The sequence below is a fragment of the Dreissena polymorpha genome, chromosome 6, assembly GCF_020536995.1.
Source record: "Dreissena polymorpha isolate Duluth1 chromosome 6, UMN_Dpol_1.0, whole genome shotgun sequence".
NCBI classification, from domain to species: Eukaryota; Metazoa; Mollusca; class Bivalvia; order Myida; family Dreissenidae; genus Dreissena; species Dreissena polymorpha.
The window spans coordinates 76,903,103-76,914,765 of record NC_068360.1 but is presented as its reverse complement, the minus strand read 5'-3'; the positions used below and the strand labels follow the sequence as shown (position 1 = coordinate 76,914,765).

Here is an 11,663-nt window from a genome sequence, read left to right as displayed (position 1 = left end):
AAGTCATATATACTCATCCTAATACATTTAAGAATGTAATTTAAGTTTTTTGCATGGGTAAATATTGAGTCAAAAGTTAACGTAAAATAACAACACTAAACATATGTGTTAATACATACATATGTATATAAATACACTTGAACCATATTAATTATTTGTGTTGTCTTGATGACTAAAGCAAGCAGTGATGTTTTTCGACTAAATACATAAACTTTATCAATTGGCATGTGTAAAGCATATACATGTTTCAACCATACATCTCAAAAAAAGTTTTAAACATGTACACATTTACAAGGAAAATGTCGATTACATTAACAACCGATTTAATTAATCACATATATTTGGTTATGTTTATGGTAAGTTATGTCAGAGTAAATGTTCATTTTAAAAACACTAAATTCTAACTTCAGACTGATGTATTGACAGATATGGGCAAGTTGCCTATTATTACAAGTAAACAAGGTTGATAGTCAATATGTTTTCGAAATGTCTTTTGTATTGAATGCAATAAGGAAAGAAAAGACGCGGACACAAATTGTGTACACATGTAAAGCGAAGTTATTTGTTTCCTGAACGGATAAGCAACTTACATTTAAAATATGTTGCCGGTCGTTTTTCAAAGGCGTTACATTGCTTACATTTAGTTTGCTTACACACGTGATTAAATGTCGAAATCACCAAAATTGAATGTCATATAATCCTTTCGAAATATATATCAAGTGCACACATTTAGTAACTTATTTTAATAATAAAGCTGTAAAGGAATCCAGTAATGGTGTATACAGTTTGTACAATACAGCTTATTACAACGCGAAAATGTGCGAGTATATGTGAAATGACAAAACGACACTATATGTACAATACATATCGTGAATACATTGCACATTATATGTTTGTCAAGACAAATGCGTAATAAAGTCACACATGTATTCTTGGGCTAAGCGTGATGTAAGGCTAGTCATCAAACCGGTTTAAACTCTCGATGTTTCGTATTAGCCGTGCCAATGCCTTTATCCCAGCTTGAATCATTAAACCAGCGTTTTATTTCATTACTTGTTTTAATTTCCCATGTCGTATTATAATACTAGCTGATGGCTGAGAGACTTACTTGGAGTTTCAGTTCTGCTATATTTCGTATACACGATTTATTCAGATAAAAATTGGCATAAAATAATTCACGCATAAAGAAGTTGGTCTAAAAGCAATACGAACATGACCATTAGTCCCAAATTAATCATAAAATATAAACGTATACATAAACATCACTTTATAAGCATATCAATACAAGCTGATTGGATAATACATTAGAAAAATAAGTTCATTTAAATTACATTTCAAATACTCGTTTTATTAATACTTAAATATACATATCAGCAATCTAACCGGAACTCTGTGAGGAATAATGATATGAAAATAATAACAGTATCGGCTCTTCTTGTTGAAAAGATTTTAAAACCCAGCATCATGTTATATACATCCATATCATCGAAAGGCTTCGCGAAAAGAAGCCGTTATACATTCAAACATTTCGTAGCTTGCAATAAGCTCATTATTAATAGTTAAAATAAATGAAAACTAGTTTTAAAGGACCTGTTGAAAAACTTTTGTATTTCTAGATTTGGTGGTCCGTGCCGTATCAACTGCGAGTAAGTCGTAACTTGAGTCAATTCAGTCATGTAATGGTTTGACGTTCTGTTACCGTGTGTTAATTAAACAGACATATTACTGATATAATGAGGTTACTTATTACATGCATACAACAAAACATGGCGACGAGAAAGAATTAATCAGTTCAATTTTTGAAATACTAATATTGTTTTAACATAAGCTCAACATTGAATAAAAACTTTGCAAATGGAACCTATGTATCTTTTTATATGGCTCGCACAAGAAGAACACTTCATAATTTTCGGGACGACACAGTTTCCTCGATTAATAGAGTAAAGTTTGAGTACTAGTGATTTTTCGATAAGATCTATTTCAAGTTTGTTAACGGGTTATACTTGTTTCAGGAATATTTTACACGCAAGAGTCAAAACATGACGTAGATTCGGTCTGAAACCGCGACAGTTATCAGGGTGAATACAATCTAAGTTGAGCATTATACTACGCGCCTATGTTCAGTACGTTTTGAATGACATTTGGCAACATAGCTGTTTATATAGGTAAGCAATATGTTGCAGGATAACTCGTCATTGTTATCTTTGTTTAGGCATTCAACAAGGTACTTTCATTAAGTCAACTTTTAGCTCTAGCAATTTGCTGTAATTATATTGACCTATAAGGATAGAGCTCTTTGCGCTGTTGTAAAAAACGGACTGTGGACGTTTTGCGCCGACACGTTCTGTAGCCAGTATGACAAGCGTCCTTTTTCCTTCGCTGTCGACCTGAAGGACAGAGTTAATACCAACAACAAGTAGCTGCCCAGAAGTTGTGGCATGTACAGCAATAGGACTCTCTAGTTCATTGACGGTAAAGGTGCAGAAAACTGTCCCATCCCTGCTCAGTGTGATCAGCCTGTGATGGTCTGGGTTTACAATATATGTCCTGTCTCCAGAAGGGCTCACGGCACACTTCCAGACTGAACAATCAAAGCTGGTGTTAGTACATAGTAATGTATTTTTTATCCATAATTGTATGCATATTTTATTTCAATCAATACTACGTAATGCAGTAGGAAAAATCATACTATGTTTTCAGTATCTGCTTGAACTTAGAAAATTATCAACCTAAAGTTGTTTCAACAACCTTAAAAGATGGCCATGCACACTTGTTAACAAAGCACATTTAGTAATAAATCCCTGCAAGTGTTGCATACATGGACAGTTAGACCGTTATACATTTCACATTGTATCTATTTATATAGATTAGTAACCAGAACTTTGCCTTCTTTGTGCTCTAAGATAATGAACTTAATAAAAGTGATTTTGGGAAATACACAGAGTCGAGAAAGGACATGATCAAATGAATTTATTAGAATTAACATCTATTTATGGGATTATCAATCTGATCCTAACCCGGGGCCTTCCGCTATCAAGGCGATTATTCTACGGAGTGATCTAGATAATCTGACAACACGGCGAATCACCAACGTACGTTATTTTGGTACCGTGATATTCATAACAACCAGTGGACCCATTCATGTAAATTCCGTTATTTATCCACATAATTACCTTTTAAACAATTTCCTTTGTCCTCATACAGTTTTCGCAGAAATGTCCCTCTCAGTGTGTAAATCATCAATGCAGTGCGTGTTGTCACATACAGATTGCCCCTATTGTGAGCAACACCGTGAAAAACGTGAGTCAGCCTTAGCGTCCTTGTTTTCACCAGCTTACTATTCTGTAGAGATATAAACTGAAGCTCGTGTCTGTTTGTATTATAGTCTTCTTGCGTTATCGCCACATCGCAGCAATTTATTTGGCAAATGTCATATATATACTCATACACATTACAGTGGCTAACCAGTTTGCTATCTTGATCGAACAACTTCACTCTAGTGTTTGCATTGTCTGCCACAAGAATACGACCATCAGGAAGACCACAGATCGCAACGATAGACCATGGTCCATTGTCATCTAGTACTTTTGCATTATGCAGCGTAATCCCCATGCATTTTCTAAAAAGCATGCCCATGCGTATTTTAATAAATATGTATGATTTTTTATTTTGTTAAAGATAATTAGGATTTATGAAATCGTTCACATATTATCATAATAAAAATAATGTTCATACATAATACATGCAAAGACAATAACTTAGATATAAGTAGAAGGGAGTTTTAAAACTATTTTAAATCAATTGATGATCCTTACTCTATATTTTATCAAGCTGATGAAGATGTTTTGTTTTATCAGGACCGGTACTTAAATGGCGAATTAGATATAATGTTTAGTGAGTTAAATGTGGCAATTACTGATCAAGAAATTATAAGTGCTTGTAAGCAGATACATAATGGTAAATCAGATGGACCTGTTTATTTGCTGAATGAGTTTTTAAATTTTGAATTAGTAATACAAGTTTCTTAAAAGTGGTGTGTACTTTGTTTAATAAAATCTTGTGGTGTGAGGGTTTTATTGTTTCGTTACATAAAAAAGGTGCTTAACAGAATGTGAATAAATACAGAGGGATAACATTATTCAGTACTTTTGGAAAATTATTACCGAAGGTCATTCACAATAGGCTTAATAATTGGGCTGAACACTTTCATGTCTACATGGAGGCATAGGAAAGATACCGGCAAAATATGGGATCTGTTGATAACATTTTTGTATAACATGGTGTCATTTATTATTTATTAAGTGAACACAACAGATTGTATCCTTTTTTTGTTAATTGCACCAAAGCGTTCGATTATTTGGTGAGAATTATCATCTGGTATATACTGTTTAAGTTAGGCGTTAGAGGAAAAAATGTTTGATATCATAAAATCTATGTATACATATGTGAAATCAATAATTAAATTTGATAACACAATAAGTAATGAAGATTTTTCATGTTTTAGGAGTTAGACAAGGAGAATCATTATCACGATTCCTATTTTCTACTTATGTCAATAACTTAGAAGAGCATTATATGTTAAATGGTTTTAAGGGAATAGATATTGGTATGCTGAACTTATTTTTGTTGTTATATGCATATGACATTGTAATTATGGCAGAAACTGAGGAAGAACTAATTAAAGGTTTATCTTTGTTAGAGAAATATTGTGATAGGTGAAAATTGACACAAATAAAGCAAAGTATATGGTGTTTAAAAAAGGGGGACAACTCAGAAGGGATATTAAATTTTTGTACCAAGCATTAGAAATTGTTAAAGGGGCCGTCCAACAGATAAAGCGTCGTATCGACGCGAAACGATATTTCGGGAAACAACGAGGATTGCTTATATAGCTATAAAATACATCTGCTCAAAACACGAGCGTGGATGGTTGAGTAGTCTAGGCGGGAGGCTTTTTACTCCAGGACTCCAGGAATCCAGGGGTCAGTGGTTCGAGCCGTGTTGAGGTTTACTTTTTTTCCTTCTTTTAAATTGTATTCTTGTGTTTTTTTTTACAGGAGATTTTTAGTTCAAATGTTTAAATTTATTAATATAAAGCAATTAAAGCATTTAATGACAAGCTTCAATGCATGCCAAAATCTGTTGGACGGCCCCTTTAAATCATTTACAAACTTAGGTTTTGTATTCACTACAGGAGGATCTTTTGAACATACCTTGGAAACACTTGCAGGTCAAGACTCAAAGGCCGTTTTTTGAAGCTTAACTCATATTTAATATATTATCCAACAAGTTCAATACATTCCAAATTAGAGTTGTTTCAGCAGCTTGTTTCACCAATTTTAAATTATGGGCCAGAAATATGGGGCTTAACTAAGTCAATGGCAATTGAAAAAATTCACTTAAATGTATGCAATAAACTACTAGGTGTGAACATTCAAACACAGAATAATTTTGTATTGGGGAACTTGGAAGAACATCCTTGATATCTAAAAGAGCAATTAATGTAATACGGTATTGGTTGAAATTATTCAGTTAGAAGACAATACGTATGCAAAGTGTATTCATAACCATATGTGTGAGAAGTAAATAAATAAACGAAATGCACATTCTTGGGCAAAATCTGTATGTAATCTGTTGCAGACCTTAGACTTTCGATTTGCATGGCTAAACCATTGTGTAGGTGATGAAAAGTGTCCAGATTAAATGTTACATTCATTCAAAATTATATGTCAGAACTAAATAATTATTCAAGAGCAATAAGTTAAAGGCAGTTATTTTCATTTGAATTGCAACCTTACTTAAAAAATGTTAGTATAAATAAGTTTAGATCTGATCTTTGTAGATTAAGGGTTTCAACCCATAGATTTGAAATCGAATAAGGCAGATGGCATAAACCTGAAGCTATAACTTTTCATGATAGAAAATGTTAACATTGCAATGTCCTTGAGGATGAATATCATTTTTTGTTAGAATGTTTCTTATATATTGATATTAGGCAATTGTATATGAATAAATATTATTGCAAAAGACCAAACATGATACATTTATTGAATTAATGCAATCGGATAATACAAGTACCCTCAGAAACTTAGCTATGCATGTACATAAAGCATTTAATCAACGGAACCTGTATAAATATTATTATGATTAATTGTATATTATTCATAAATCAAACTTCTCGCTCTCTTGTTGAGTCGTCTTTGTTGTTTTGATTATATCGTTATAGCAATACTTGCTTAATATATTCTAAATGCTGTAATCCAACCAAATTTGTCCTTAACCTTTGCATGTATTGATTATTATTATTTTAACAACTTAAGTAATTCAACACTGATCACATACCATGCCTTTATATAAGTTACTATGTTTTGATCATGTATACTCATGGACTGTTTGTCTATTGTTTTTATTGAATAAACTAAATTTATCAGGAGAGAAATTGTTTTCACCTGTTAATCTTTCATATAAGACAAATTTACTCTTATAAAAATCGCTAATATATTTGTTCAAACCATGCCTAATTAACAATATATATTTAAAAAGTATCATATTCAAATTAATATTAAATTGGATGGTATATGAGAATGAGAAAGTATGTCTACTTGTTTAATGCTATAATCATCAGCTTTAGCAATCTTTATTTTAAACATATTTATGGTAGCTCGATTGCATCAAAACCTTTAAGATCTGTTATACATTTACGAGTCGTTTGCTTGCGTAGGGCCAAAATGTGTATCTTCAAAGGTTATATAAAGAACGGTTGTGGAGATTGAACCCGATACGTGCCAGTCGCTTTGCGGACACCATATATTAACGGCCAAATACCAATAAATGTTTTCTTATATTAAATATAATAGCCTGGATGATGTAAACAACATTTTGAAACTCTTACAAATTTATTCTTTCGCTTTTTTTCTTTTTTTTATTAAAAATATTTAAATGTTAGTGTGCACAAACATATCCTGATATTACTTAATGTGTTACCATGAATTGCAGTAAAACAATTTTTTGTCCGTAAATTAGGTAGCACCTGTTTGCTTCAATTAGAAAAACAGCCAAAATGTTTATATGCGAAAATGTCCTGAAATACATTACTATGTACATATGGATTTTTTACGTAAAAACTCACAATCTTAACACATGTGGTAAAGAGATAGCCTACATACACATGACGTTCAAAGGATTTTTTGCCCATGGCTTCTGCTTCTGTTAAGACGATCCTTTGCTCTTACCACTCCTACGTTAAATATCACTTCGTTTCCACTCCTGCTTCTCTCATAAGATGGGAACAGTATATGATCGCTTTTAAAGCATTTGTCACAGAAGAATTTGACACATGATTTGCCACGAAATTGAACATAGGCAATCCTCACACCCTCTTCTCCGGTAGAACAGCAATACTCTATGACAACATTTAATTCCTTCGAGACTGACGAATCTGTCATGGCTGCCATTTTGATATGACTTCAGCTAAACAGGAGAATGAACTGTGTGTACAAACATACGATATGTATAGTGCGTTTACATCTAGGTTTCATGCACAACTATCCGTGGATTTTTCTTCCGTGTGTACTGTGTACAGAGATAAGGATTTAAACCTTCCATGAACTTCGTTTAACATCGCCTTATATCGCACATATCCGTCACTCCGATTTTTTCCGAGTATGCACGGAAAACCACATACATGCAGTAAAAATAAAAACAAAAGAGCGATTCAAATGCGCGACACATTTAATAAAATGCCCTCGTGGTGCAAATTAAGATCGTTAATTTTAAATATAAGAGGATCCCGGTTCAAATCTCGATGCATCAAACTTTTTTATTCTACGTTTAATATCTTTCTATTTTATTATTTTAGTCTCTTTATAATATAATAGACATGGTAAATAAATACATTAAATGTCATAAAAACAAAAAGGTGTGAACAAGTAATTCTGTTTTCCTAGTGAAAATTTTCCTTTTTTAATATTATGAATACGTGTTTCGAATATCAATGTTAAGGTGAGAAATCATTCCTGATCAGTGAAGATAACTCTAATAAAAAGGAGACAAAACTCTGTAAAATAGGGGATACAAATCTGTAAAACAGGGAAAATAACTCTGTAAAATAGGGGACAGAAGTCTGTAAAATAGTACGGGAGAAGTAAGTAAAAAACGGGAGGGAACTCTATAAATAATGATGGGAACTCTGTAAAATAGTGGAGATAAATATGTCAAATATGTATATACAGGCATTCTAAACAACCCGAGCATTTTTGTCCTTCAATAAAAGACGTGTGATAACGATTAACACCTGTTTGAACTTTGTGTTACATCGTCTTCAAGCGTACATATCTTCTATTGCTAAGGGTAGACGGTGGAAAGCAAAATTGTCTAAATATCCGTGTTGCAACATGTTTCTTGCCCGCCGTGTGCCAGAGTTTTTACCGTTTGAGAAAAATGTGTACACTTCACTAGCATCGACTACAGGAATACTGAAAGGTTTATTTGAACACGGCACCTGCAGACTTACATATCAACAAAGACGAATATCATTCTTTGGTTATTGTGCAATAATTATTTGCGGATCTAAAACATTCAAAGCACGCGCTACTCACAAACAGTTGTGCCGTAACATTTACCGTAATGTGATGATCGCAATTATATCAATGATGGGACCAAAGCTGCGCCGAAATACTAAAAACACATGCGAACACTGTCCTAGTTACCAAAGACTCCATTGTTTGCAGCCAAAACAATTGTTGACGTCACTTAATTGATCCAATATATGAATACCCAGTTACATCACGTGGTGTGTTGTTTTTCATACCACGACTTACAGTTTTAACAATATGTAATTATCGCTTGTGTTACCGGTGCATTTATAAACTCAGTCTGTTAACTTTGAACAATAGTTGTAGTTGTTCCAATTAAAGTTATATACGAATATAATTTTCACTAAATGTATCGATCCATTCAACAGTTAGTGCATTTCACACGAGCTTTGCTCCATTTTATTAAATTTATTAGAGACGTACGGATCATATTTATTATCAAAGCATTGGTCCTTTATGTATTTATTTTTAGATAGAGTATACAATTATACTATTTCTCTTGCAAAAACACATAGATACATAATACTGTAATAGTTATTGCAATTATAAAACTATGTTGGAGATTATGTGGTCATTTTGTATTAATTAATATGTGACACTCTCACGAAAAACGGTTTTATTTCGTGTATATTTAAATTGATCTTTTTTCAAAATGATATATTTGAAATTTACTAAAAACGTATGCTGTTATTGTTTATGTATTTTTTATGACGATGAGCTCTATATGCTAAGTAGTCTAAATAACTACTATATTCTGTTCTGTAAATATATGTTACTTTATTAGAGCAGAACTTATCGACCGAACAGCCGTAGCTGGCGATTATAGGCGGAGCTTCGTAGGTATAAGTACGTAGCATTTAACAGAACAACTAGGATACATATTCATTTTAAAACCGTGTTAGACTCGAAAATAATAATAATGTGTCTTGTTTGTTTTGTCGAACACGGACGGAAGTTGAGATGCCTAGTAGCAAAACAGTTGTGCATGGGTAAGCGATTGGTCCCCTATGGATCTCAGACGCAGGCCCTGTGTTATTCGACAACAATCCATAGACAAACAGGTATGATGTCTGCATTATGAAATATCTAATTTCATTGTAACTGCTTCTATTTCCTTTTACATTGTTACTGCATCCATATGTAAAATTATCATATTTGTGGACGCGGATTATGTTTCTAACACCTAGAAGAGTCTAACTTGTGATTGAAAGGGAATAAGGGAATTACCACATGCGACGTTTGCACTGGCTTTGCGTTTACTAGACTGCTTGAGAGATAGTGGACCGCGCTCTGCGTATACAAGACTGCTTGAGAGATAGTGGGCCGCGCTCAGCGTATACCAGACTGCTTGAGAGACAGTGGGCCGCGCTCTGCGTATACCAGACTGCTTGTGAGATAGTGGTCCGCGCTATAAGAGGGCCGCCAACTGGGAAAAGACAGGGCTTAATCCATGTATGTTAAGTGTCGTCCCAGATTAGCATGTTAAGTCTGCACAGGATAAGCAGAGACAACTCGTTCCGCTTGTATTTGATTTTCGTTCAAATGAGACTTCATACATGTATATAGTTAAAATTCCATAATAGCGGAAAGTGTCAAACATGATAAGTATGTGCGGGACTGCCAAAACGCGTTGCATGAAAATAAGTATTTTCGATGTGCTCAAAATCAGGTGTCGTTATTCAAAGTCGGGTGTCTTATGTTGTGATAATAGATGATATCTTCATTTTCGGATTAAAATTGTGTCTGCATAAAATTACGAAATAACGTCACACCTGCATTAACGAAGTAACAACACGCCCGCATTTACAAAAATAACATCGCGTCGTTGTTAACGAAACAAGATCATGCATTCCTTTTCGAAAATCATCACGCATGCATTTACAAAATTGCTACTAACCTACATTTACGAACTAAATTCATGTCTGACTTAAGAAAAACAATCCCTTTGTGCAAAAACTATTTTCCCATGTTCATAAGACGATTTATACACGGTTAAGTGACGTTATTTGTAAAGTATACCCATTATGTGTTCGTTTACTACTATTAAATGGCGAATATGATGAGGTAAGGATATACTTGGTAAGAGTAAACAACAGATTATTTATTTCATAACACGAACACATATACTGGTCTCCAAGATTTTATAGGTTTTAAGCCTCTCTATATAAACGTATCTTTATTAAAAACATGCATTATATGCACGTTTATAACCGTATAAAATCTCATTGGAGCATGTAAATTATTTCAACATTACTTAAATGATTTGAGGTTAAAGCTATGATTAATCTGAGACAGAGCTATGATTAATCTGAGACAGAGCTATGATTAATCTGAGACACTTAAGTATCAAATTACTTTCCGTACCAATGTCTAAAATAGATATTATCTCATCAGCTGCGTGTATGGTTTCCGTTGAGTTTGTATTACACACTTATGGGAAACTAGTATTCTTTTTTACTTTGTCATGCGTTTCATTATTGTGTATTTGGTTATATGATGTTTACAAATGCAATAATAATGAGCCAGACGAGATATCCGACTCTTTGAAATCTAGTTATAATGCGAGAGATTCAAATCTTGTCTTATATGTTGTACTAAATTTTACCCCTAAAATACCTACGTTGAACAACTTATGATGGTGATCATAGTGCTATAAATATGTGACATATTAACAGGACATCTTATAGACGCATTTGAACATTAGAGGGGCATTCCCATGTAAAACAGATCGTTTAAAATCACTGATATTATTTGCCAACAATTTTAATACAAACATCACCCCTACCTAAATTATTTAATATGATAGTTATTGAAATTATCGTTCACTAGTCTGGTTAATTGATAGTGAAATGTAACTCTTGGCTTGAATACCATTTTCATATATCAACAAGCGCGGATGCATTATCATGAGAGACGTTCTTGTAAGTTTCTAGTAATCGTTTATTGAAGTCAAGTTTACACAGTGCAATACAGCAAAAACAAACAACCTCACATTAAACATAAATCACATTAAAAGGTGCCGTGACGTATTTGAATAGGGTTTCCGTCTAGCGACCAGGAAATCAAGGG

At 33.3% G+C, this 11,663-nt stretch overlaps 1 long non-coding RNA gene across 1 annotated transcript; it reads right to left on the bottom strand.

Moving 5' to 3' along the window:
* Positions 1-7,545, bottom strand: LOC127836469 (uncharacterized). Its single transcript, XR_008028775.1, has 3 exons — positions 7,167-7,545; positions 3,174-3,619; positions 1-2,581 (listed from the first exon to the last, which is right to left on the bottom strand). It is a non-coding gene; the product is annotated as an uncharacterized LOC127836469 (long non-coding RNA).
* Between the last annotated feature and the right edge of the window lie 4,118 nt (positions 7,546-11,663).